The sequence below is a fragment of the Coffea arabica genome, chromosome 11c (genome assembly GCF_036785885.1).
Source record: "Coffea arabica cultivar ET-39 chromosome 11c, Coffea Arabica ET-39 HiFi, whole genome shotgun sequence".
In the NCBI taxonomy this organism is placed as follows: Eukaryota; Viridiplantae; Streptophyta; class Magnoliopsida; order Gentianales; family Rubiaceae; genus Coffea; species Coffea arabica.
The window spans coordinates 20,225,309-20,252,021 of record NC_092330.1 but is presented as its reverse complement, the minus strand read 5'-3'; the positions used below and the strand labels follow the sequence as shown (position 1 = coordinate 20,252,021).

Below are 26,713 nucleotides of genomic sequence, written 5' to 3'. Positions count from 1 at the left end.
TTTTTTCCCTCGTCGCACAACTCTCAATTATCCTGAAATTGATCCTTCACGCTTGCGCTTATGCATTTGCGCCGACAACATTGACCGACGATCCGGGCTTCGATTCAGCCGTACCGTTCCTGACTTGTCTCGCGCCTTCAGATCCGCCTTCATGCTTCGATGAGAAGCAAAATATAAAGCAATCGTTCCGACGGAGCTAAATTACTACAGCATAAAGAACGAAGGGAAAATTTGGATTTCGAAACAAAAAAGGGAGGGGTGCAACACGAGGATTTCCCAGGGGGTCACCTAGGGGTGTCAACGGGCCGGGTCCGGGCCGGAATTCTTTATTCCGGACCCGGACCCGGATCCGACCCGTTTACCCGACGGGTCTTTTATTCGGTGTTCCGGATCCGGACCCGGCGAGTCTCGGATCCGGGTCGGGTCTACCCGAACAAATTTGCCAAAATTTATAATTTCTAACAAAAAAGAGAAAAAGATATATTTGTAAACTAATTTCTAGCTAATGCAAAGAAAAAACCAAATAAGAAAATAAATCAAATTGATTTTACTCAAATACATCATCCTAATCAAATTATATTGATAATATATATTTTTTATAAATTATTAAATCATTTATATCCGGATCCGGGTCTAGTACGGGTCGGAATACTATATTCCGTATCCGACCCGTTTTTTTGTTTGAAAAAACGGATCCGGATCCGGATAACGGAATTAAATCCTTACCCATACCAGCAAAAATTTCAAGGATCCGATCCGGATCCGGGTGTAGACCCGACCCGTTGACCGGCCTAGGGTCACCCATCCTAGTACTACTGTCGCCCAAGCACGCTTAACTTCGAAGTTCTGATGGGATCCGGTGCATTAGTGCTGGTATGATCGCACCCGCCATGTTCCTTTCGCTTTATTCTTTTAAACTGCCACGTCCTGTGAAGCAGTTTGGCTTTTCTGGACCCGAATTCATTCTAAGCGTCAATTCATGAATTTCTTCTCATCCTTTTATTTATTTACTTTTATATTTTTTTCTTGTTGCTTTGCACCTTTTTTTTCCCTCGTCGCACAACTCTCAATTATCCTGAAATTGATCCTTCACGCTTGCGCTTATACATTTGCGCCGACAACTTTGACCGACGATCCGGGCTTCGATCCAGCCGTACCGTTCCTGACTTGTCTCGCGCCTTCAGATCCGCCTTCATGCTTCGATAAGAAGCAAAATATAAAGCAATCGTTCCGACGGAGCTAAATTACTACAGCATAAAGAACGAAGGGGAAATTTGGATTTCGAAACAAAAAAGGGAGGGGTGCAACACGAGGACTTCCCAGGGGGTCACCCATCCTAGTACTACTCTCGCCCAAGCATGCTTAACTTCGGAGTTCTGATGGGATCCGGTGCATTAGTGCTGGTATGATCGCACCCACCATGTTCCTTTCGCTTTATTCTTTTAAACTGCCCCGTCCTGTGAAGCAGTGTGGCTTTTCTGGACCCGAATTCATTTTAAGCGTCAATTCAAGAATTTCCCCTCATCCTTTTATTTATTTACTTTTACATTTTTTTCTTGTTGATTTGCACCATTTTTTTTTCCCTCGTCGCGCAACTCTCAATTATTCTGAAATTGATCCTTCACGCTTGCACTTATACATTTGCGCCGACAACTTTGACCGACGATCCGGGTTTCGATCCAGCCGTACCGTTCCTGACTTGTCTCGCGCCTTCAGATCCGCCTTCATGCTTCGATGAGAAGCAAAATATAAAGCAATCGTTCCGACGGAGCTAAATTACTACAGCATAAAGAACGAAGGGGAAATTTGGATTTCGAAACAAAAAAGGGAGGGGTGCAACACGAGGATTTCCCAGGGGGTCACCTAGGGGTGTCAACGGGCCGGGTCCGGGCCGGAATTCATTATTCCGGACCCGGACCCGGATCCGACCCGTTTACCCGACGGGTCTTTTATTCTGTGTTCCGGATCCGGACCCGGCGAGTCTCGGATCCGGGTCGGGTCTACCCGAACAAATTTGCCAAAATTTATAATTTCTAACAAAAAAGAAAAAAAAATATATTTGTAAACTAATTTCTAACTAATGCAAAGAAAAAACCAAATAAGAAAATAAATCAAATTGATTTTACTCAAATACATCATCCTAATCAAATTATATTGATAATATATATTTTTTATAAATTATTAAATCATTTATATCCGGATCCGGGTCTAGTACGGGTCGGAATACTATATTCCGTATCCGACCCGTTTTTTTGTTTGAAAAAACGGATCCGGATCCGGATAACGGAATTAAATCCCTACCCATACCCGAAAAAATTTCAGCGATCCGATCCGGATCCGGGTCTAGACCCGACCCGTTGACAGGCCTAGGGTCACCCATCCTAGTACTACTGTCGCCCAAGCACGCTTAACTTCGGAGTTCTGATGGGATCCGGTGCATTAGTGCTGGTATGATCGCACCCGCCATGTTCCTTTCGCTTTATTCTTTTAAACTGCCACGTCCTGTGAAGCAGTTTGGCTTTTCTGGACCCGAATTCATTCTAAGCGTCAATTCATGAATTTCCTCTCATCCTTTTATTTATTTACTTTTATATTTTTTTCTTGTTGCTTTGCACCTTTTTTTTCCCTCGTCGCACAACTCTCAATTATCCTGAAATTGATCCTTCACGCTTCCGCTTATACATTTGCGCCGACAACTTTGACCGACGATCCGGGCTTCGATCCAGCCGTACCGTTCCTGACTTGTCTCGCGCCTTCAGATCCGCCTTCATGCTTCGATGAGAAGCAAAATATCAAGCAATCGTTCCGACGGAGCTAAATTACTACAGCATAAAGAACGAAGGGGAAATTTGGATTTCGAAACAAAAAAGGGAGGGGTGCAACACGAGGACTTCCCAGGGGGTCACCCATCCTAGTACTACTCTCGCCCAAGCACGCTTAACTTCGGAGTTCTGATGGGATCCGGTGCATTAGTGCTGGTATGATCGCACCCGCCATGTTCCTTTCGCTTTATTCTTTTAAACTGCCCCGTCCTGTGAAGCAGTGTGGCTTTTCTGGACCCGAATTCATTTTAAGCGTCAATTCAAGAATTTCCCCTCATCCTTTTATTTATTTACTTTTACATTTTTTTCTTGTTGATTTGCACCATTTTTTTTTCCCTCGTCGCGCAACTCTCAATTATCCTGAAATTGATCCTTCACGCTTGCGCTTATACATTTGCGCCGACAACTTTGACCGACGATCCGGGCTTCGATCCAGCCGTACCGTTCCTGACTTGTCTCGCGCCTTCAGATCCGCCTTCATGCTTCGATGAGAAGCAAAATATAAAGCAATCGTTCCGACGGAGCTAAATTACTACAGCATAAAGAACGAAGGGAAAATTTGGATTTCGAAACAAAAAAGGGAGGGGTGCAACACGAGGATTTCCCAGGGGGTCACCTAGGGGTGTCAACGGGCCGGGTCCGGGCCGGAATTCATTATTCCGGACCCGGACCCGGAGCCGACCCGTTTACCCGACGGGTCTTTTATTCGGTGTTCCGGATCCGGACCCGGCGAGTCTCGGATCCGGGTCGGGTCTACCCGAACAAATTTGCCAAAATTTATAATTTCTAACAAAAAAGAGAAAAAGATATATTTGTAAACTAATTTCTAGCTAATGCAAAGAAAAAACCAAATAAGAAAATAAATCAAATTGATTTTACTCAAATACATCATCCTAATCAAATTATATTGATAATATATATTTTTTATAAATTATTAAATCATTTATATCCGAATCCGGGTCTAATACGGGTCGGAATACTATATTCCGTATCCGACCCGTTTTTTTGTTTGAAAAAACGGATCCGGATCCGGATAACGGAATTAAATCCCTACCCATACCCGCAAAAATTTCAGGGATCCGATCCGGATCCGGGTGTAGACCCGACCCGTTGACCGGCCTAGGGTCACCCATCCTAGTACTACTGTCGCCCAAGCACGCTTAACTTCGAAGTTCTGATGGGATCCGGTGCATTAGTGCTGGTATGATCGCACCCGCCATGTTCCTTTCGCTTTATTCTTTTAAACTGCCACGTCCTGTGAAGCAGTTTGGCTTTTCTGGACCCGAATTCATTCTAAGCGTCAATTCATGAATTTCCTCTCATCCTTTTATTTATTTACTTTTATATTTTTTTCTTGTTGCTTTGCACCTTTTTTTTCCCTCGTCGCACAACTCTCAATTATCCTGAAATTGATCCTTCACGCTTGCGCTTATGCATTTGCGCCGACAACTTTGACCGACGATCCGGGCTTCGATCCAGCCGTACCGTTCCTGACTTGTCTCGCGCCTTCAGATCCGCCTTCATGCTTCGATGAGAAGCAAAATATAAAGCAATCGTTCCGACGGAGCTAAATTACTACAGCATAAAGAACGAAGGGGAAATTTGGATTTCGAAACAAAAAAGGGAGGGGTGCAACACGAGGATTTCCCAGGGGGTCACCTAGGGGTGTCAACGGGCCGGGTCCGGGCCGGAATTCATTATTCCGGACCCGGACCCGGATCCGACCCGTTTACCCGACGGGTCTTTTATTCTGTGTTCCGGATCCGGACCCGGCGAGTCTCGGATCCGGGTCGGGTCTACCCGAACAAATTTGCCAAAATTTATAATTTCTAACAAAAAAGAGAAAAAAATATATTTGTAAACTAATTTCTAACTAATGCAAAGAAAAAACCAAATAAGAAAATAAATCAAATTGATTTTACTCAAATACATCATCCTAATCAAATTATATTGATAATATATATTTTTTATAAATTATTAAATCATTTATATCCGGATCCGGGTCTAATACGGGTCGGAATACTATATTCCGTATCCGACCCATTTTTTTGTTTGAAAAAACGGATCCGGATCCGGATAACGGAATTAAATCCCTACCCATACCCGAAAAAATTTCAGCGATCCGATCCGGATCCGGGTCTAGACCCGACCCGTTGACAGGCCTAGGGTCACCCATCCTAGTACTACTGTCGCCCAAGCACGCTTAACTTCGGAGTTCTGATGGGATCCGGTGCATTAGTGCTGGTATGATCGCACCCGCCATGTTTCTTTCGCTTTATTCTTTTAAACTGCCACGTCCTGTGAAGCAGTTTGGCTTTTCTGGACCCGAATTCATTTTAAGCGTCAATTCAAGAATTTCCCCTCATCCTTTTATTTATTTACTTTTACATTTTTTTCTTGTTGATTTGCACCATTTTTTTTTCCCTCGTCGCGCAACTCTCAATTATTCTGAAATTGATCCTTCACGCTTGCACTTATACATTTGCGCCGACAACTTTGACCGACGATCCGGGCTTCGATCCAGCCGTACCGTTCCTGACTTGTCTCGCGCCTTCAGATCCGCCTTCATGCTTCGATAAGAAGCAAAATATAAAGCAATCGTTCCGACGGAGCTAAATTACTACAGCATAAAGAACGAAGGGGAAATTTGGATTTCGAAACAAAAAAGGGAGGGGTGCAACACGAGGACTTCCCAGGGGGTCACCCATCCTAGTACTACTCTCGCCCAAGCATGCTTAACTTCGGAGTTCTGATGGGATCCGGTGCATTAGTGCTGGTATGATCGCACCCACCATGTTCCTTTCGCTTTATTCTTTTAAACTGCCCCGTCCTGTGAAGCAGTGTGGCTTTTCTGGACCCGAATTCATTTTAAGCGTCAATTCAAGAATTTCCCCTCATCCTTTTATTTATTTACTTTTACATTTTTTTCTTGTTGATTTGCACCATTTTTTTTTCCCTCGTCGCGCAACTCTCAATTATTCTGAAATTGATCCTTCACGCTTGCACTTATACATTTGCGCCGACAACTTTGACCGACGATCCGGGTTTCGATCCAGCCGTACCGTTCCTGACTTGTCTCGCGCCTTCAGATCCGCCTTCATGCTTCGATGAGAAGCAAAATATAAAGCAATCGTTCCGACGGAGCTAAATTACTACAGCATAAAGAACGAAGGGGAAATTTGGATTTCGAAACAAAAAAGGGAGGGGTGCAACACGAGGATTTCCCAGGGGGTCACCTAGGGGTGTCAACGGGCCGGGTCCGGGCCGGAATTCATTATTCCGGACCCGGACCCGGAGCCGACCCGTTTACCCGACGGGTCTTTTATTCGGTGTTCCGGATCCGGACCCGGCGAGTCTCGGATCCGGGTCGGGTCTACCCGAACAAATTTGCCAAAATTTATAATTTCTAACAAAAAAGAGAAAAAGATATATTTGTAAACTAATTTCTAGCTAATGCAAAGAAAAAACCAAATAAGAAAATAAATCAAATTGATTTTACTCAAATACATCATCCTAATCAAATTATATTGATAATATATATTTTTTATAAATTATTAAATCATTTATATCCGAATCCGGGTCTAATACGGGTCGGAATACTATATTCCGTATCCGACCCGTTTTTTTGTTTGAAAAAACGGATCCGGATCCGGATAACGGAATTAAATCCCTACCCATACCCGCAAAAATTTCAGGGATCCGATCCGGATCCGGGTGTAGACCCGACCCGTTGACCGGCCTAGGGTCACCCATCCTAGTACTACTGTCGCCCAAGCACGCTTAACTTCGAAGTTCTGATGGGATCCGGTGCATTAGTGCTGGTATGATCGCACCCGCCATGTTCCTTTCGCTTTATTCTTTTAAACTGCCACGTCCTGTGAAGCAGTTTGGCTTTTCTGGACCCGAATTCATTCTAAGCGTCAATTCATGAATTTCCTCTCATCCTTTTATTTATTTACTTTTATATTTTTTTCTTGTTGCTTTGCACCTTTTTTTTCCCTCGTCGCACAACTCTCAATTATCCTGAAATTGATCCTTCACGCTTGCGCTTATGCATTTGCGCCGACAACTTTGACCGACGATCCGGGCTTCGATCCAGCCGTACCGTTCCTGACTTGTCTCGCGCCTTCAGATCCGCCTTCATGCTTCGATGAGAAGCAAAATATAAAGCAATCGTTCCGACGGAGCTAAATTACTACAGCATAAAGAACGAAGGGAAAATTTGGATTTCGAAACAAAAAAGGGAGGGGTGCAACACGAGGATTTCCCAGGGGGTCACCTAGGGGTGTCAACGGGCCGGGTCCGGGCCGGAATTCATTATTCCGGACCCGGACCCGGAGCCGACCCGTTTACCCGACGGGTCTTTTATTCGGTGTTCCGGATCCGGACCCGGCGAGTCTCGGATCCGGGTCGGGTCTACCCGAACAAATTTGCCAAAATTTATAATTTCTAACAAAAAAGAGAAAAAGATATATTTGTAAACAAATTTCTAGCTAATGCAAAGAAAAAACCAAATAAGAAAATAAATCAAATTGATTTTACTCAAATACATCATCCTAATCAAATTATATTGATAATATATATTTTTTATAAATTATTAAATCATTTATATCCGGATCCGGGTCTAATACGGGTCGGAATACTATATTCCGTATCCGACCCGTTTTTTTGTTTGAAAAAACGGATCCGGATCCGGATAACGGAATTAAATCCCTACCCATACCCGCAAAAATTTCAGGGATCCGATCCGGATCCGGGTGTAGACCCGACCCGTTGACCGGCCTAGGGTCACCCATCCTAGTACTACTGTCGCCCAAGCACGCTTAACTTCGAAGTTCTGATGGGATCCGGTGCATTAGTGCTGGTATGATCACACCCGCCATGTTCCTTTCGCTTTATTCTTTTAAACTGCCACGTCCTGTGAAGCAGTTTGGCTTTTCTGGACCCGAATTCATTCTAAGCGTCAATTCATGAATTTCCTCTCATCCTTTTATTTATTTACTTTTATATTTTTTTCTTGTTGCTTTGCACCTTTTTTTTCCCTCGTCGCACAACTCTCAATTATCCTGAAATTGATCCTTCACGCTTGCGCTTATGCATTTGCGCCGACAACATTGACCGACGATCCGGGCTTCGATTCAGCCGTACCGTTCCTGACTTGTCTCGCGCCTTCAGATCCGCCTTCATGCTTCGATGAGAAGCAAAATATAAAGCAATCGTTCCGACGGAGCTAAATTACTACAGCATAAAGAACGAAGGGAAAATTTGGATTTCGAAACAAAAAAGGGAGGGGTGCAACACGAGGATTTCCCAGGGGGTCACCTAGGGGTGTCAACGGGCCGGGTCCGGGCCGGAATTCTTTATTCCGGACCCGGACCCGGATCCGACCCGTTTACCCGACGGGTCTTTTATTCGGTGTTCCGGATCCGGACCCGGCGAGTCTCGGATCCGGGTCGGGTCTACCCGAACAAATTTGCCAAAATTTATAATTTCTAACAAAAAAGAGAAAAAGATATATTTGTAAACTAATTTCTAGCTAATGCAAAGAAAAAACCAAATAAGAAAATAAATCAAATTGATTTTACTCAAATACATCATCCTAATCAAATTATATTGATAATATATATTTTTTATAAATTATTAAATCATTTATATCCGGATCCGGGTCTAGTACGGGTCGGAATACTATATTCCGTATCCGACCCGTTTTTTTGTTTGAAAAAACGGATCCGGATCCGGATAACGGAATTAAATCCTTACCCATACCAGCAAAAATTTCAAGGATCCGATCCGGATCCGGGTGTAGACCCGACCCGTTGACCGGCCTAGGGTCACCCATCCTAGTACTACTGTCGCCCAAGCACGCTTAACTTCGAAGTTCTGATGGGATCCGGTGCATTAGTGCTGGTATGATCGCACCCGCCATGTTCCTTTCGCTTTATTCTTTTAAACTGCCACGTCCTGTGAAGCAGTTTGGCTTTTCTGGACCCGAATTCATTCTAAGCGTCAATTCATGAATTTCTTCTCATCCTTTTATTTATTTACTTTTATATTTTTTTCTTGTTGCTTTGCACCTTTTTTTTCCCTCGTCGCACAACTCTCAATTATCCTGAAATTGATCCTTCACGCTTGCGCTTATACATTTGCGCCGACAACTTTGACCGACGATCCGGGCTTCGATCCAGCCGTACCGTTCCTGACTTGTCTCGCGCCTTCAGATCCGCCTTCATGCTTCGATAAGAAGCAAAATATAAAGCAATCGTTCCGACGGAGCTAAATTACTACAGCATAAAGAACGAAGGGGAAATTTGGATTTCGAAACAAAAAAGGGAGGGGTGCAACACGAGGACTTCCCAGGGGGTCACCCATCCTAGTACTACTCTCGCCCAAGCATGCTTAACTTCGGAGTTCTGATGGGATCCGGTGCATTAGTGCTGGTATGATCGCACCCACCATGTTCCTTTCGCTTTATTCTTTTAAACTGCCCCGTCCTGTGAAGCAGTGTGGCTTTTCTGGACCCGAATTCATTTTAAGCGTCAATTCAAGAATTTCCCCTCATCCTTTTATTTATTTACTTTTACATTTTTTTCTTGTTGATTTGCACCATTTTTTTTTCCCTCGTCGCGCAACTCTCAATTATTCTGAAATTGATCCTTCACGCTTGCACTTATACATTTGCGCCGACAACTTTGACCGACGATCCGGGTTTCGATCCAGCCGTACCGTTCCTGACTTGTCTCGCGCCTTCAGATCCGCCTTCATGCTTCGATGAGAAGCAAAATATAAAGCAATCGTTCCGACGGAGCTAAATTACTACAGCATAAAGAACGAAGGGGAAATTTGGATTTCGAAACAAAAAAGGGAGGGGTGCAACACGAGGATTTCCCAGGGGGTCACCTAGGGGTGTCAACGGGCCGGGTCCGGGCCGGAATTCATTATTCCGGACCCGGACCCGGATCCGACCCGTTTACCCGACGGGTCTTTTATTCTGTGTTCCGGATCCGGACCCGGCGAGTCTCGGATCCGGGTCGGGTCTACCCGAACAAATTTGCCAAAATTTATAATTTCTAACAAAAAAGAAAAAAAAATATATTTGTAAACTAATTTCTAACTAATGCAAAGAAAAAACCAAATAAGAAAATAAATCAAATTGATTTTACTCAAATACATCATCCTAATCAAATTATATTGATAATATATATTTTTTATAAATTATTAAATCATTTATATCCGGATCCGGGTCTAGTACGGGTCGGAATACTATATTCCGTATCCGACCCGTTTTTTTGTTTGAAAAAACGGATCCGGATCCGGATAACGGAATTAAATCCCTACCCATACCCGAAAAAATTTCAGCGATCCGATCCGGATCCGGGTCTAGACCCGACCCGTTGACAGGCCTAGGGTCACCCATCCTAGTACTACTGTCGCCCAAGCACGCTTAACTTCGGAGTTCTGATGGGATCCGGTGCATTAGTGCTGGTATGATCGCACCCGCCATGTTCCTTTCGCTTTATTCTTTTAAACTGCCACGTCCTGTGAAGCAGTTTGGCTTTTCTGGACCCGAATTCATTCTAAGCGTCAATTCATGAATTTCCTCTCATCCTTTTATTTATTTACTTTTATATTTTTTTCTTGTTGCTTTGCACCTTTTTTTTCCCTCGTCGCACAACTCTCAATTATCCTGAAATTGATCCTTCACGCTTCCGCTTATACATTTGCGCCGACAACTTTGACCGACGATCCGGGCTTCGATCCAGCCGTACCGTTCCTGACTTGTCTCGCGCCTTCAGATCCGCCTTCATGCTTCGATGAGAAGCAAAATATCAAGCAATCGTTCCGACGGAGCTAAATTACTACAGCATAAAGAACGAAGGGGAAATTTGGATTTCGAAACAAAAAAGGGAGGGGTGCAACACGAGGACTTCCCAGGGGGTCACCCATCCTAGTACTACTCTCGCCCAAGCACGCTTAACTTCGGAGTTCTGATGGGATCCGGTGCATTAGTGCTGGTATGATCGCACCCGCCATGTTCCTTTCGCTTTATTCTTTTAAACTGCCCCGTCCTGTGAAGCAGTGTGGCTTTTCTGGACCCGAATTCATTTTAAGCGTCAATTCAAGAATTTCCCCTCATCCTTTTATTTATTTACTTTTACATTTTTTTCTTGTTGATTTGCACCATTTTTTTTTCCCTCGTCGCGCAACTCTCAATTATCCTGAAATTGATCCTTCACGCTTGCGCTTATACATTTGCGCCGACAACTTTGACCGACGATCCGGGCTTCGATCCAGCCGTACCGTTCCTGACTTGTCTCGCGCCTTCAGATCCGCCTTCATGCTTCGATGAGAAGCAAAATATAAAGCAATCGTTCCGACGGAGCTAAATTACTACAGCATAAAGAACGAAGGGAAAATTTGGATTTCGAAACAAAAAAGGGAGGGGTGCAACACGAGGATTTCCCAGGGGGTCACCTAGGGGTGTCAACGGGCCGGGTCCGGGCCGGAATTCATTATTCCGGACCCGGACCCGGAGCCGACCCGTTTACCCGACGGGTCTTTTATTCGGTGTTCCGGATCCGGACCCGGCGAGTCTCGGATCCGGGTCGGGTCTACCCGAACAAATTTGCCAAAATTTATAATTTCTAACAAAAAAGAGAAAAAGATATATTTGTAAACTAATTTCTAGCTAATGCAAAGAAAAAACCAAATAAGAAAATAAATCAAATTGATTTTACTCAAATACATCATCCTAATCAAATTATATTGATAATATATATTTTTTATAAATTATTAAATCATTTATATCCGAATCCGGGTCTAATACGGGTCGGAATACTATATTCCGTATCCGACCCGTTTTTTTGTTTGAAAAAACGGATCCGGATCCGGATAACGGAATTAAATCCCTACCCATACCCGCAAAAATTTCAGGGATCCGATCCGGATCCGGGTGTAGACCCGACCCGTTGACCGGCCTAGGGTCACCCATCCTAGTACTACTGTCGCCCAAGCACGCTTAACTTCGAAGTTCTGATGGGATCCGGTGCATTAGTGCTGGTATGATCGCACCCGCCATGTTCCTTTCGCTTTATTCTTTTAAACTGCCACGTCCTGTGAAGCAGTTTGGCTTTTCTGGACCCGAATTCATTCTAAGCGTCAATTCATGAATTTCCTCTCATCCTTTTATTTATTTACTTTTATATTTTTTTCTTGTTGCTTTGCACCTTTTTTTTCCCTCGTCGCACAACTCTCAATTATCCTGAAATTGATCCTTCACGCTTGCGCTTATGCATTTGCGCCGACAACTTTGACCGACGATCCGGGCTTCGATCCAGCCGTACCGTTCCTGACTTGTCTCGCGCCTTCAGATCCGCCTTCATGCTTCGATGAGAAGCAAAATATAAAGCAATCGTTCCGACGGAGCTAAATTACTACAGCATAAAGAACGAAGGGGAAATTTGGATTTCGAAACAAAAAAGGGAGGGGTGCAACACGAGGATTTCCCAGGGGGTCACCTAGGGGTGTCAACGGGCCGGGTCCGGGCCGGAATTCATTATTCCGGACCCGGACCCGGATCCGACCCGTTTACCCGACGGGTCTTTTATTCTGTGTTCCGGATCCGGACCCGGCGAGTCTCGGATCCGGGTCGGGTCTACCCGAACAAATTTGCCAAAATTTATAATTTCTAACAAAAAAGAGAAAAAAATATATTTGTAAACTAATTTCTAACTAATGCAAAGAAAAAACCAAATAAGAAAATAAATCAAATTGATTTTACTCAAATACATCATCCTAATCAAATTATATTGATAATATATATTTTTTATAAATTATTAAATCATTTATATCCGGATCCGGGTCTAATACGGGTCGGAATACTATATTCCGTATCCGACCCATTTTTTTGTTTGAAAAAACGGATCCGGATCCGGATAACGGAATTAAATCCCTACCCATACCCGAAAAAATTTCAGCGATCCGATCCGGATCCGGGTCTAGACCCGACCCGTTGACAGGCCTAGGGTCACCCATCCTAGTACTACTGTCGCCCAAGCACGCTTAACTTCGGAGTTCTGATGGGATCCGGTGCATTAGTGCTGGTATGATCGCACCCGCCATGTTTCTTTCGCTTTATTCTTTTAAACTGCCACGTCCTGTGAAGCAGTTTGGCTTTTCTGGACCCGAATTCATTTTAAGCGTCAATTCAAGAATTTCCCCTCATCCTTTTATTTATTTACTTTTACATTTTTTTCTTGTTGATTTGCACCATTTTTTTTTCCCTCGTCGCGCAACTCTCAATTATTCTGAAATTGATCCTTCACGCTTGCACTTATACATTTGCGCCGACAACTTTGACCGACGATCCGGGCTTCGATCCAGCCGTACCGTTCCTGACTTGTCTCGCGCCTTCAGATCCGCCTTCATGCTTCGATAAGAAGCAAAATATAAAGCAATCGTTCCGACGGAGCTAAATTACTACAGCATAAAGAACGAAGGGGAAATTTGGATTTCGAAACAAAAAAGGGAGGGGTGCAACACGAGGACTTCCCAGGGGGTCACCCATCCTAGTACTACTCTCGCCCAAGCATGCTTAACTTCGGAGTTCTGATGGGATCCGGTGCATTAGTGCTGGTATGATCGCACCCACCATGTTCCTTTCGCTTTATTCTTTTAAACTGCCCCGTCCTGTGAAGCAGTGTGGCTTTTCTGGACCCGAATTCATTTTAAGCGTCAATTCAAGAATTTCCCCTCATCCTTTTATTTATTTACTTTTACATTTTTTTCTTGTTGATTTGCACCATTTTTTTTTCCCTCGTCGCGCAACTCTCAATTATTCTGAAATTGATCCTTCACGCTTGCACTTATACATTTGCGCCGACAACTTTGACCGACGATCCGGGTTTCGATCCAGCCGTACCGTTCCTGACTTGTCTCGCGCCTTCAGATCCGCCTTCATGCTTCGATGAGAAGCAAAATATAAAGCAATCGTTCCGACGGAGCTAAATTACTACAGCATAAAGAACGAAGGGGAAATTTGGATTTCGAAACAAAAAAGGGAGGGGTGCAACACGAGGATTTCCCAGGGGGTCACCTAGGGGTGTCAACGGGCCGGGTCCGGGCCGGAATTCATTATTCCGGACCCGGACCCGGAGCCGACCCGTTTACCCGACGGGTCTTTTATTCGGTGTTCCGGATCCGGACCCGGCGAGTCTCGGATCCGGGTCGGGTCTACCCGAACAAATTTGCCAAAATTTATAATTTCTAACAAAAAAGAGAAAAAGATATATTTGTAAACTAATTTCTAGCTAATGCAAAGAAAAAACCAAATAAGAAAATAAATCAAATTGATTTTACTCAAATACATCATCCTAATCAAATTATATTGATAATATATATTTTTTATAAATTATTAAATCATTTATATCCGAATCCGGGTCTAATACGGGTCGGAATACTATATTCCGTATCCGACCCGTTTTTTTGTTTGAAAAAACGGATCCGGATCCGGATAACGGAATTAAATCCCTACCCATACCCGCAAAAATTTCAGGGATCCGATCCGGATCCGGGTGTAGACCCGACCCGTTGACCGGCCTAGGGTCACCCATCCTAGTACTACTGTCGCCCAAGCACGCTTAACTTCGAAGTTCTGATGGGATCCGGTGCATTAGTGCTGGTATGATCGCACCCGCCATGTTCCTTTCGCTTTATTCTTTTAAACTGCCACGTCCTGTGAAGCAGTTTGGCTTTTCTGGACCCGAATTCATTCTAAGCGTCAATTCATGAATTTCCTCTCATCCTTTTATTTATTTACTTTTATATTTTTTTCTTGTTGCTTTGCACCTTTTTTTTCCCTCGTCGCACAACTCTCAATTATCCTGAAATTGATCCTTCACGCTTGCGCTTATGCATTTGCGCCGACAACTTTGACCGACGATCCGGGCTTCGATCCAGCCGTACCGTTCCTGACTTGTCTCGCGCCTTCAGATCCGCCTTCATGCTTCGATGAGAAGCAAAATATAAAGCAATCGTTCCGACGGAGCTAAATTACTACAGCATAAAGAACGAAGGGAAAATTTGGATTTCGAAACAAAAAAGGGAGGGGTGCAACACGAGGATTTCCCAGGGGGTCACCTAGGGGTGTCAACGGGCCGGGTCCGGGCCGGAATTCATTATTCCGGACCCGGACCCGGAGCCGACCCGTTTACCCGACGGGTCTTTTATTCGGTGTTCCGGATCCGGACCCGGCGAGTCTCGGATCCGGGTCGGGTCTACCCGAACAAATTTGCCAAAATTTATAATTTCTAACAAAAAAGAGAAAAAGATATATTTGTAAACAAATTTCTAGCTAATGCAAAGAAAAAACCAAATAAGAAAATAAATCAAATTGATTTTACTCAAATACATCATCCTAATCAAATTATATTGATAATATATATTTTTTATAAATTATTAAATCATTTATATCCGGATCCGGGTCTAATACGGGTCGGAATACTATATTCCGTATCCGACCCGTTTTTTTGTTTGAAAAAACGGATCCGGATCCGGATAACGGAATTAAATCCCTACCCATACCCGCAAAAATTTCAGGGATCCGATCCGGATCCGGGTGTAGACCCGACCCGTTGACCGGCCTAGGGTCACCCATCCTAGTACTACTGTCGCCCAAGCACGCTTAACTTCGAAGTTCTGATGGGATCCGGTGCATTAGTGCTGGTATGATCACACCCGCCATGTTCCTTTCGCTTTATTCTTTTAAACTGCCACGTCCTGTGAAGCAGTTTGGCTTTTCTGGACCCGAATTCATTCTAAGCGTCAATTCATGAATTTCCTCTCATCCTTTTATTTATTTACTTTTATATTTTTTTCTTGTTGCTTTGCACCTTTTTTTTCCCTCGTCGCACAACTCTCAATTATCCTGAAATTGATCCTTCACGCTTGCGCTTATGCATTTGCGCCGACAACATTGACCGACGATCCGGGCTTCGATTCAGCCGTACCGTTCCTGACTTGTCTCGCGCCTTCAGATCCGCCTTCATGCTTCGATGAGAAGCAAAATATAAAGCAATCGTTCCGACGGAGCTAAATTACTACAGCATAAAGAACGAAGGGAAAATTTGGATTTCGAAACAAAAAAGGGAGGGGTGCAACACGAGGATTTCCCAGGGGGTCACCTAGGGGTGTCAACGGGCCGGGTCCGGGCCGGAATTCTTTATTCCGGACCCGGACCCGGATCCGACCCGTTTACCCGACGGGTCTTTTATTCGGTGTTCCGGATCCGGACCCGGCGAGTCTCGGATCCGGGTCGGGTCTACCCGAACAAATTTGCCAAAATTTATAATTTCTAACAAAAAAGAGAAAAAGATATATTTGTAAACTAATTTCTAGCTAATGCAAAGAAAAAACCAAATAAGAAAATAAATCAAATTGATTTTACTCAAATACATCATCCTAATCAAATTATATTGATAATATATATTTTTTATAAATTATTAAATCATTTATATCCGGATCCGGGTCTAGTACGGGTCGGAATACTATATTCCGTATCCGACCCGTTTTTTTGTTTGAAAAAACGGATCCGGATCCGGATAACGGAATTAAATCCTTACCCATACCAGCAAAAATTTCAAGGATCCGATCCGGATCCGGGTGTAGACCCGACCCGTTGACCGGCCTAGGGTCACCCATCCTAGTACTACTGTCGCCCAAGCACGCTTAACTTCGAAGTTCTGATGGGATCCGGTGCATTAGTGCTGGTATGATCGCACCCGCCATGTTCCTTTCGCTTTATTCTTTTAAACTGCCACGTCCTGTGAAGCAGTTTGGCTTTTCTGGACCCGAATTCATTCTAAGCGTCAATTCATGAATTTCTTCTCATCCTTTTATTTATTTACTTTTATATTTTTTTCTTGTTGCTTTGCACCTTTTTTTTCCCTCGTCGCACAACTCTCAATTATCCTGAAATTGATCCTTCACGCTTGCGCTTATACATTTGCGCCGACAACTTTGACCGACGATCCGGGCTTCGATCCAGCCGTACCGTTCCTGACTTGTCTCGCGCCTTCAGATCCGCCTTCATGCTTCGATAAGAAGCAAAATATAAAGCAATCGTTCCGACGGAGCTAAATTACTACAGCATAAAGAACGAAGGGGAAATTTGGATTTCGAAACAAAAAAGGGAGGGGTGCAACACGAGGACTTCCCAGGGGGTCACCCATCCTAGTACTACTCTCGCCCAAGCATGCTTAACTTCGGAGTTCTGATGGGATCCGGTGCATTAGTGCTGGTATGATCGCACCCACCATGTTCCTTTCGCTTTATTCTTTTAAACTGCCCCGTCCTGTGAAGCAGTGTGGCTTTTCTGGACCCGAATTCATTTTAAGCGTCAATTCAAGAATTTCCCCTCATCCTTTTATTTATTTACTTTTACATTTTTTTCTTGTTGATTTGCACCATTTTTTTTTCCCTCGTCGCGCAACTCTCAATTATTCTGAAATTGATCCTTCACGCTTGCACTTATACATTTGCGCCGACAACTTTGACCGACGATCCGGGTTTCGATCCAGCCGTACCGTTCCTGACTTGTCTCGCGCCTTCAGATCCGCCTTCATGCTTCGATGAGAAGCAAAATATAAAGCAATCGTTCCGACGGAGCTAAATTACTACAGCATAAAGAACGAAGGGGAAATTTGGATTTCGAAACAAAAAAGGGAGGGGTGCAACACGAGGATTTCCCAGGGGGTCACCTAGGGGTGTCAACGGGCCGGGTCCGGGCCGGAATTCATTATTCCGGACCCGGACCCGGATCCGACCCGTTTACCCGACGGGTCTTTTATTCTGTGTTCCGGATCCGGACCCGGCGAGTCTCGGATCCGGGTCGGGTCTACCCGAACAAATTTGCCAAAATTTATAATTTCTAACAAAAAAGAAAAAAAAATATATTTGTAAACTAATTTCTAACTAATGCAAAGAAAAAACCAAATAAGAAAATAAATCAAATTGATTTTACTCAAATACATCATCCTAATCAAATTATATTGATAATATATATTTTTTATAAATTATTAAATCATTTATATCCGGATCCGGGTCTAGTACGGGTCGGAATACTATATTCCGTATCCGACCCGTTTTTTTGTTTGAAAAAACGGATCCGGATCCGGATAACGGAATTAAATCCCTACCCATACCCGAAAAAATTTCAGCGATCCGATCCGGATCCGGGTCTAGACCCGACCCGTTGACAGGCCTAGGGTCACCCATCCTAGTACTACTGTCGCCCAAGCACGCTTAACTTCGGAGTTCTGATGGGATCCGGTGCATTAGTGCTGGTATGATCGCACCCGCCATGTTCCTTTCGCTTTATTCTTTTAAACTGCCACGTCCTGTGAAGCAGTTTGGCTTTTCTGGACCCGAATTCATTCTAAGCGTCAATTCATGAATTTCCTCTCATCCTTTTATTTATTTACTTTTATATTTTTTTCTTGTTGCTTTGCACCTTTTTTTTCCCTCGTCGCACAACTCTCAATTATCCTGAAATTGATCCTTCACGCTTCCGCTTATACATTTGCGCCGACAACTTTGACCGACGATCCGGGCTTCGATCCAGCCGTACCGTTCCTGACTTGTCTCGCGCCTTCAGATCCGCCTTCATGCTTCGATGAGAAGCAAAATATCAAGCAATCGTTCCGACGGAGCTAAATTACTACAGCATAAAGAACGAAGGGGAAATTTGGATTTCGAAACAAAAAAGGGAGGGGTGCAACACGAGGACTTCCCAGGGGGTCACCCATCCTAGTACTACTCTCGCCCAAGCACGCTTAACTTCGGAGTTCTGATGGGATCCGGTGCATTAGTGCTGGTATGATCGCACCCGCCATGTTCCTTTCGCTTTATTCTTTTAAACTGCCCCGTCCTGTGAAGCAGTGTGGCTTTTCTGGACCCGAATTCATTTTAAGCGTCAATTCAAGAATTTCCCCTCATCCTTTTATTTATTTACTTTTACATTTTTTTCTTGTTGATTTGCACCATTTTTTTTTCCCTCGTCGCGCAACTCTCAATTATCCTGAAATTGATCCTTCACGCTTGCGCTTATACATTTGCGCCGACAACTTTGACCGACGATCCGGGCTTCGATCCAGCCGTACCGTTCCTGACTTGTCTCGCGCCTTCAGATCCGCCTTCATGCTTCGATGAGAAGCAAAATATAAAGCAATCGTTCCGACGGAGCTAAATTACTACAGCATAAAGAACGAAGGGAAAATTTGGATTTCGAAACAAAAAAGGGAGGGGTGCAACACGAGGATTTCCCAGGGGGTCACCTAGGGGTGTCAACGGGCCGGGTCCGGGCCGGAATTCATTATTCCGGACCCGGACCCGGAGCCGACCCGTTTACCCGACGGGTCTTTTATTCGGTGTTCCGGATCCGGACCCGGCGAGTCTCGGATCCGGGTCGGGTCTACCCGAACAAATTTGCCAAAATTTATAATTTCTAACAAAAAAGAGAAAAAGATATATTTGTAAACTAATTTCTAGCTAATGCAAAGAAAAAACCAAATAAGAAAATAAATCAAATTGATTTTACTCAAATACATCATCCTAATCAAATTATATTGATAATATATATTTTTTATAAATTATTAAATCATTTATATCCGAATCCGGGTCTAATACGGGTCGGAATACTATATTCCGTATCCGACCCGTTTTTTTGTTTGAAAAAACGGATCCGGATCCGGATAACGGAATTAAATCCCTACCCATACCCGCAAAAATTTCAGGGATCCGATCCGGATCCGGGTGTAGACCCGACCCGTTGACCGGCCTAGGGTCACCCATCCTAGTACTACTGTCGCCCAAGCACGCTTAACTTCGAAGTTCTGATGGGATCCGGTGCATTAGTGCTGGTATGATCGCACCCGCCATGTTCCTTTCGCTTTATTCTTTTAAACTGCCACGTCCTGTGAAGCAGTTTGGCTTTTCTGGACCCGAATTCATTCTAAGCGTCAATTCATGAATTTCCTCTCATCCTTTTATTTATTTACTTTTATATTTTTTTCTTGTTGCTTTGCACCTTTTTTTTCCCTCGTCGCACAACTCTCAATTATCCTGAAATTGATCCTTCACGCTTGCGCTTATGCATTTGCGCCGACAACTTTGACCGACGATCCGGGCTTCGATCCAGCCGTACCGTTCCTGACTTGTCTCGCGCCTTCAGATCCGCCTTCATGCTTCGATGAGAAGCAAAATATAAAGCAATCGTTCCGACGGAGCTAAATTACTACAGCATAAAGAACGAAGGGGAAATTTGGATTTCGAAACAAAAAAGGGAGGGGTGCAACACGAGGATTTCCCAGGGGGTCACCTAGGGGTGTCAACGGGCCGGGTCCGGGCCGGAATTCATTATTCCGGACCCGGACCCGGATCCGACCCGTTTACCCGACGGGTCTTTTATTCTGTGTTCCGGATCCGGACCCGGCGAGTCTCGGATCCGGGTCGGGTCTACCCGAACAAATTTGCCAAAATTTATAATTTCTAACAAAAAAGAGAAAAAAATATATTTGTAAACTAATTTCTAACTAATGCAAAGAAAAAACCAAATAAGAAAATAAATCAAATTGATTTTACTCAAATACATCATCCTAATCAAATTATATTGATAATATATATTTTTTATAAATTATTAAATCATTTATATCCGGATCCGGGTCTAATACGGGTCGGAATACTATATTCCGTATCCGACCCATTTTTTTGTTTGAAAAAACGGATCCGGATCCGGATAACGGAATTAAATCCCTACCCATACCCGAAAAAATTTCAGCGATCCGATCCGGATCCGGGTCTAGACCCGACCCGTTGACAGGCCTAGGGTCACCCATCCTAGTACTACTGTCGCCCAAGCACGCTTAACTTCGGAGTTCTGATGGGATCCGGTGCATTAGTGCTGGTATGATCGCACCCGCCATGTTTCTTTCGCTTTATTCTTTTAAACTGCCACGTCCTGTGAAGCAGTTTGGCTTTTCTGGACCCGAATTCATTTTAAGCGTCAATTCAAGAATTTCCCCTCATCCTTTTATTTATTTACTTTTACATTTTTTTCTTGTTGATTTGCACCATTTTTTTTTCCCTCGTCGCGCAACTCTCAATTATTCTGAAATTGATCCTTCACGCTTGCACTTATACATTTGCGCCGACAACTTTGACCGACGATCCGGGCTTCGATCCAGCCGTACCGTTCCTGACTTGTCTCGCGCCTTCAGATCCGCCTTCATGCTTCGATAAGAAGCAAAATATAAAGCAATCGTTCCGACGGAGCTAAATTACTACAGCATAAAGAACGAAGGGGAAATTTGGATTTCGAAACAAAAAAGGGAGGGGTGCAACACGAGGACTTCCCAGGGGGTCACCCATCCTAGTACTACTCTCGCCCAAGCATGCTTAACTTCGGAGTTCTGATGGGATCCGGTGCATTAGTGCTGGTATGATCGCACCCACCATGTTCCTTTCGCTTTATTCTTTTAAACTGCCCCGTCCTGTGAAGCAGTGTGGCTTTTCTGGACCCGAATTCATTTTAAGCGTCAATTCAAGAATTTCCCCTCATCCTTTTATTTATTTACTTTTACATTTTTTTCTTGTTGATTTGCACCATTTTTTTTTCCCTCGTCGCGCAACTCTCAATTATTCTGAAATTGATCCTTCACGCTTGCACTTATACATTTGCGCCGACAACTTTGACCGACGATCCGGGTTTCGATCCAGCCGTACCGTTCCTGACTTGTCTCGCGCCTTCAGATCCGCCTTCATGCTTCGATGAGAAGCAAAATATAAAGCAATCGTTCCGACGGAGCTAAATTACTACAGCATAAAGAACGAAGGGGAAATTTGGATTTCGAAACAAAAAAGGGAGGGGTGCAACACGAGGATTTCCCAGGGGGTCACCTAGGGGTGTCAACGGGCCGGGTCCGGGCCGGAATTCATTATTCCGGACCCGGACCCGGAGCCGACCCGTTTACCCGACGGGTCTTTTATTCGGTGTTCCGGATCCGGACCCGGCGAGTCTCGGATCCGGGTCGGGTCTACCCGAACAAATTTGCCAAAATTTATAATTTCTAACAAAAAAGAGAAAAAGATATATTTGTAAACTAATTTCTAGCTAATGCAAAGAAAAAACCAAATAAGAAAATAAATCAAATTGATTTTACTCAAATACATCATCCTAATCAAATTATATTGATAATATATATTTTTTATAAATTATTAAATCATTTATATCCGAATCCGGGTCTAATACGGGTCGGAATACTATATTCCGTATCCGACCCGTTTTTTTGTTTGAAAAAACGGATCCGGATCCGGATAACGGAATTAAATCCCTACCCATACCCGCAAAAATTTCAGGGATCCGATCCGGATCCGGGTGTAGACCCGACCCGTTGACCGGCCTAGGGTCACCCATCCTAGTACTACTGTCGCCCAAGCACGCTTAACTTCGAAGTTCTGATGGGATCCGGTGCATTAGTGCTGGTATGATCGCACCCGCCATGTTCCTTTCGCTTTATTCTTTTAAACTGCCACGTCCTGTGAAGCAGTTTGGCTTTTCTGGACCCGAATTCATTCTAAGCGTCAATTCATGAATTTCCTCTCATCCTTTTATTTATTTACTTTTATATTTTTTTCTTGTTGCTTTGCACCTTTTTTTTCCCTCGTCGCACAACTCTCAATTATCCTGAAATTGATCCTTCACGCTTGCGCTTATGCATTTGCGCCGACAACTTTGACCGACGATCCGGGCTTCGATCCAGCCGTACCGTTCCTGACTTGTCTCGCGCCTTCAGATCCGCCTTCATGCTTCGATGAGAAGCAAAATATAAAGCAATCGTTCCGACGGAGCTAAATTACTACAGCATAAAGAACGAAGGGAAAATTTGGATTTCGAAACAAAAAAGGGAGGGGTGCAACACGAGGATTTCCCAGGGGGTCACCTAGGGGTGTCAACGGGCCGGGTCCGGGCCGGAATTCATTATTCCGGACCCGGACCCGGAGCCGACCCGTTTACCCGACGGGTCTTTTATTCGGTGTTCCGGATCCGGACCCGGCGAGTCTCGGATCCGGGTCGGGTCTACCCGAACAAATTTGCCAAAATTTATAATTTCTAACAAAAAAGAGAAAAAGATATATTTGTAAACAAATTTCTAGCTAATGCAAAGAAAAAACCAAATAAGAAAATAAATCAAATTGATTTTACTCAAATACATCATCCTAATCAAATTATATTGATAATATATATTTTTTATAAATTATTAAATCATTTATATCCGGATCCGGGTCTAATACGGGTCGGAATACTATATTCCGTATCCGACCCGTTTTTTTGTTTGAAAAAACGGATCCGGATCCGGATAACGGAATTAAATCCCTACCCATACCCGCAAAAATTTCAGGGATCCGATCCGGATCCGGGTGTAGACCCGACCCGTTGACAGGCCTAGGGTCACCCATCCTAGTACTACTGTCGCCCAAGCACGCTTAACTTCGAAGTTCTGATGGGATCCGGTGCATTAGTGCTGGTATGATCGCACCCGCCATGTTCCTTTCGCTTTATTCTTTTAAACTGCCACGTCCTGTGAAGCAGTTTGGCTTTTCTGGACCCGAATTCATTCTAAGCGTCAATTCATGAATTTCCTCTCATCCTTTTATTTATTTACTTTTATATTTTTTTCTTGTTGCTTTGCACCTTTTTTTTCCCTCGTCGCACAACTCTCAATTATCCTGAAATTGATCCTTCACGCTTGCGCTTATGCATTTGCGCCGACAACATTGACCGACGATCCGGGCTTCGATTCAGCCGTACCGTTCCTGACTTGTCTCGCGCCTTCAGATCCGCCTTCATGCTTCGATGAGAAGCAAAATATAAAGCAATCGTTCCGACGGAGCTAAATTACTACAGCATAAAGAACGAAGGGAAAATTTGGATTTCGAAACAAAAAAGGGAGGGGTGCAACACGAGGATTTCCCAGGGGGTCACCTAGGGGTGTCAACGGGCCGGGTCCGGGCCGGAATTCATTATTCCGGACCCGGACCCGGAGCCGACCCGTTTACCCGACGGGTCTTTTATTCGGTGTTCCGGATCCGGACCCGGCGAGTCTCGGATCCGGGTCGGGTCTACCCGAACAAATTTGCCAAAATTTATAATTTCTAACAAAAAAGAGAAAAAGATATATTTGTAAACAAATTTCTAGCTAATGCAAAGAAAAAACCAAATAAGAAAATAAATCAAATTGATTTTACTCAAATACATCATCCTAATCAAATTATATTGATAATATATATTTTTTATAAATTATTAAATCATTTATATCCGGATCCGGGTCTAATACGGGTCGGAATACTATATTCCGTATCCGACCCGTTTTTTTGTTTGAAAAAACGGATCCGGATCCGGATAACGGAATTAAATCCCTACCCATACCCGCAAAAATTTCAGGGATCCGATCCGGATCCGGGTGTAGACCCGACCCGTTGACCGGCCTAGGGTCACCCATCCTAGTACTACTGTCGCCCAAGCACGCTTAACTTCGAAGTTCTGATGGGATCCGGTGCATTAGTGCTGGTATGATCGCACCCGCCATGTTCCTTTCGCTTTATTCTTTTAAACTGCCACGTCCTGTGAAGCAGTTTGGCTTTTCTGGACCCGAATTCATTCTAAGCGTCAATTCATGAATTTCCTCTCATCCTTTTATTTATTTACTTTTATATTTTTTTCTTGTTGCTTTGCACCTTTTTTTTCCCTCGTCGCACAACTCTCAATTATCCTGAAATTGATCCTTCACGCTTGCGCTTATGCATTTGCGCCGACAACTTTGACCGACGATCCGGGCTTCGATCCAGCCGTACCGTTCCTGACTTGTCTCGCGCCTTCAGATCCGCCTTCATGCTTCGATGAGAAGCAAAATATAAAGCAATCGTTCCGACGGAGCTAAATTACTACAGCATAAAGAACGAAGGGGAAATTTGGATTTCGAAACAAAAAAGGGAGGGGTGCAACACGAGGATTTCCCAGGGGGTCACCTAGGGGTGTCAACGGGCCGGGTCTGGGCCGGAATTCATTATTCCGGACCCGGACCCGGATCCGACCCGTTTACCCGACGGGTCTTTTATTCTGTGTTCCGGATCCGGACCCGGCGAGTCTCGGATCCGGGTCGGGTCTACCCGAACAAATTTGCCAAAATTTATAATTTCTAACAAAAAAGAGAAAAAAATATATTTGTAAACTAATTTCTAACTAATGCAAAGAAAAAACCAAATAAGAAAATAAATCAAATTGATTTTACTCAAATACATCATCCTAATCAAATTATATTGATAATATATATTTTTTATAAATTATTAAATCATTTATATCCGGATCCGGGTCTAATACGGGTCGGAATACTATATTCCGTATCCGACCCATTTTTTTGTTTGAAAAAACGGATCCGGATCCGGATAACGGAATTAAATCCCTACCCATACCCGAAAAAATTTCAGCGATCCGATCCGGATCCGGGTCTAGACCCGACCCGTTGACAGGCCTAGGGTCACCCATCCTAGTACTACTGTCGCCCAAGCACGCTTAACTTCGGAGTTCTGATGGGATCCGGTGCATTAGTGCTGGTATGATCGCACCCGCCATGTTTCTTTCGCTTTATTCTTTTAAACTGCCACGTCCTGTGAAGCAGTTTGGCTTTTCTGGACCCGAATTCATTTTAAGCGTCAATTCAAGAATTTCCCCTCATCCTTTTATTTATTTACTTTTACATTTTTTTCTTGTTGATTTGCACCATTTTTTTTTCCCTCGTCGCGCAACTCTCAATTATTCTGAAATTGATCCTTCACGCTTGCACTTATACATTTGCGCCGACAACTTTGACCGACGATCCGGGCTTCGATCCAGCCGTACCGTTCCTGACTTGTCTCGCGCCTTCAGATCCGCCTTCATGCTTCGATAAGAAGCAAAATATAAAGCAATCGTTCCGACGGAGCTAAATTACTACAGCATAAAGAACGAAGGGGAAATTTGGATTTCGAAACAAAAAAGGGAGGGGTGCAACACGAGGACTTCCCAGGGGGTCACCCATCCTAGTACTACTCTCGCCCAAGCATGCTTAACTTCGGAGTTCTGATGGGATCCGGTGCATTAGTGCTGGTATGATCGCACCCACCATGTTCCTTTCGCTTTATTCTTTTAAACTGCCCCGTCCTGTGAAGCAGTGTGGCTTTTCTGGACCCGAATTCATTTTAAGCGTCAATTCAAGAATTTCCCCTCATCCTTTTATTTATTTACTTTTACATTTTTTTCTTGTTGATTTGCACCATTTTTTTTTCCCTCGTCGCGCAACTCTCAATTATTCTGAAATTGATCCTTCACGCTTGCACTTATACATTTGCGCCGACAACTTTGACCGACGATCCGGGTTTCGATCCAGCCGTACCGTTCCTGACTTGTCTCGCGCCTTCAGATCCGCCTTCATGCTTCGATGAGAAGCAAAATATAAAGCAATCGTTCCGACGGAGCTAAATTACTACAGCATAAAGAACGAAGGGGAAATTTGGATTTCGAAACAAAAAAGGGAGGGGTGCAACACGAGGATTTCCCAGGGGGTCACCTAGGGGTGTCAACGGGCCGGGTCCGGGCCGGAATTCATTATTCCGGACCCGGACCCGGAGCCGACCCGTTTACCCGACGGGTCTTTTATTCGGTGTTCCGGATCCGGACCCGGCGAGTCTCGGATCCGGGTCGGGTCTACCCGAACAAATTTGCCAAAATTTATAATTTCTAACAAAAAAGAGAAAAAGATATATTTGTAAACAAATTTCTAGCTAATGCAAAGAAAAAACCAAAT

The 26,713-nt window shown here is 44.0% G+C and overlaps 10 non-coding genes and 20 pseudogenes across 10 annotated transcripts; all 30 read right to left on the bottom strand.

Annotated features, from left to right (window-relative positions):
- Positions 1–769: 769 nt before the first annotated feature.
- Positions 770–887, bottom strand: LOC140019511 (5S ribosomal RNA; annotated as a pseudogene).
- Positions 888–1,298: 411 nt separating this feature from the next.
- On the bottom strand, positions 1,299–1,417 carry LOC140017780 (5S ribosomal RNA). Its single transcript, XR_011824085.1, has one exon. It is a non-coding gene; the product is annotated as a 5S ribosomal RNA (ribosomal RNA).
- Positions 1,418–2,344: 927 nt separating this feature from the next.
- LOC140018627 (5S ribosomal RNA) lies at positions 2,345–2,462 on the bottom strand (annotated as a pseudogene).
- A 411-nt stretch (positions 2,463–2,873) lies between these two features.
- Positions 2,874–2,992, bottom strand: LOC140017497 (5S ribosomal RNA). Its single transcript, XR_011823806.1, has one exon. It is a non-coding gene; the product is annotated as a 5S ribosomal RNA (ribosomal RNA).
- A 927-nt stretch (positions 2,993–3,919) lies between these two features.
- Positions 3,920–4,037, bottom strand: LOC140019510 (5S ribosomal RNA; annotated as a pseudogene).
- A 925-nt stretch (positions 4,038–4,962) lies between these two features.
- On the bottom strand, positions 4,963–5,080 carry LOC140018626 (5S ribosomal RNA; annotated as a pseudogene).
- A 413-nt stretch (positions 5,081–5,493) lies between these two features.
- Positions 5,494–5,612, bottom strand: LOC140017777 (5S ribosomal RNA). The gene has a single exon (XR_011824083.1). It is a non-coding gene; the product is annotated as a 5S ribosomal RNA (ribosomal RNA).
- A 927-nt stretch (positions 5,613–6,539) lies between these two features.
- LOC140019508 (5S ribosomal RNA) lies at positions 6,540–6,657 on the bottom strand (annotated as a pseudogene).
- Positions 6,658–7,582: 925 nt separating this feature from the next.
- LOC140020403 (5S ribosomal RNA) lies at positions 7,583–7,700 on the bottom strand (annotated as a pseudogene).
- Positions 7,701–8,625: 925 nt separating this feature from the next.
- Positions 8,626–8,743, bottom strand: LOC140019507 (5S ribosomal RNA; annotated as a pseudogene).
- Positions 8,744–9,154: 411 nt separating this feature from the next.
- On the bottom strand, positions 9,155–9,273 carry LOC140017776 (5S ribosomal RNA). Its single transcript, XR_011824082.1, has one exon. It is a non-coding gene; the product is annotated as a 5S ribosomal RNA (ribosomal RNA).
- Positions 9,274–10,200: 927 nt separating this feature from the next.
- Positions 10,201–10,318, bottom strand: LOC140018625 (5S ribosomal RNA; annotated as a pseudogene).
- Positions 10,319–10,729: 411 nt separating this feature from the next.
- On the bottom strand, positions 10,730–10,848 carry LOC140017485 (5S ribosomal RNA). Its single transcript, XR_011823794.1, has one exon. It is a non-coding gene; the product is annotated as a 5S ribosomal RNA (ribosomal RNA).
- Positions 10,849–11,775: 927 nt separating this feature from the next.
- On the bottom strand, positions 11,776–11,893 carry LOC140019506 (5S ribosomal RNA; annotated as a pseudogene).
- Positions 11,894–12,818: 925 nt separating this feature from the next.
- Positions 12,819–12,936, bottom strand: LOC140018623 (5S ribosomal RNA; annotated as a pseudogene).
- A 413-nt stretch (positions 12,937–13,349) lies between these two features.
- Positions 13,350–13,468, bottom strand: LOC140017775 (5S ribosomal RNA). Its single transcript, XR_011824081.1, has one exon. It is a non-coding gene; the product is annotated as a 5S ribosomal RNA (ribosomal RNA).
- Positions 13,469–14,395: 927 nt separating this feature from the next.
- On the bottom strand, positions 14,396–14,513 carry LOC140019505 (5S ribosomal RNA; annotated as a pseudogene).
- A 925-nt stretch (positions 14,514–15,438) lies between these two features.
- LOC140020402 (5S ribosomal RNA) lies at positions 15,439–15,556 on the bottom strand (annotated as a pseudogene).
- Positions 15,557–16,481: 925 nt separating this feature from the next.
- LOC140019504 (5S ribosomal RNA) lies at positions 16,482–16,599 on the bottom strand (annotated as a pseudogene).
- Positions 16,600–17,010: 411 nt separating this feature from the next.
- On the bottom strand, positions 17,011–17,129 carry LOC140017774 (5S ribosomal RNA). The gene has a single exon (XR_011824080.1). It is a non-coding gene; the product is annotated as a 5S ribosomal RNA (ribosomal RNA).
- Positions 17,130–18,056: 927 nt separating this feature from the next.
- Positions 18,057–18,174, bottom strand: LOC140018622 (5S ribosomal RNA; annotated as a pseudogene).
- Positions 18,175–18,585: 411 nt separating this feature from the next.
- On the bottom strand, positions 18,586–18,704 carry LOC140017474 (5S ribosomal RNA). The gene has a single exon (XR_011823783.1). It is a non-coding gene; the product is annotated as a 5S ribosomal RNA (ribosomal RNA).
- Positions 18,705–19,631: 927 nt separating this feature from the next.
- On the bottom strand, positions 19,632–19,749 carry LOC140019502 (5S ribosomal RNA; annotated as a pseudogene).
- Positions 19,750–20,674: 925 nt separating this feature from the next.
- LOC140018621 (5S ribosomal RNA) lies at positions 20,675–20,792 on the bottom strand (annotated as a pseudogene).
- Positions 20,793–21,205: 413 nt separating this feature from the next.
- Positions 21,206–21,324, bottom strand: LOC140017773 (5S ribosomal RNA). Its single transcript, XR_011824079.1, has one exon. It is a non-coding gene; the product is annotated as a 5S ribosomal RNA (ribosomal RNA).
- Positions 21,325–22,251: 927 nt separating this feature from the next.
- LOC140019501 (5S ribosomal RNA) lies at positions 22,252–22,369 on the bottom strand (annotated as a pseudogene).
- Positions 22,370–23,288: 919 nt separating this feature from the next.
- On the bottom strand, positions 23,289–23,412 carry LOC140020053 (5S ribosomal RNA; annotated as a pseudogene).
- A 925-nt stretch (positions 23,413–24,337) lies between these two features.
- Positions 24,338–24,455, bottom strand: LOC140019500 (5S ribosomal RNA; annotated as a pseudogene).
- A 925-nt stretch (positions 24,456–25,380) lies between these two features.
- LOC140018620 (5S ribosomal RNA) lies at positions 25,381–25,498 on the bottom strand (annotated as a pseudogene).
- Positions 25,499–25,911: 413 nt separating this feature from the next.
- LOC140017772 (5S ribosomal RNA) lies at positions 25,912–26,030 on the bottom strand. Its single transcript, XR_011824078.1, has one exon. It is a non-coding gene; the product is annotated as a 5S ribosomal RNA (ribosomal RNA).
- Positions 26,031–26,713: the final 683 nt, after the last annotated feature.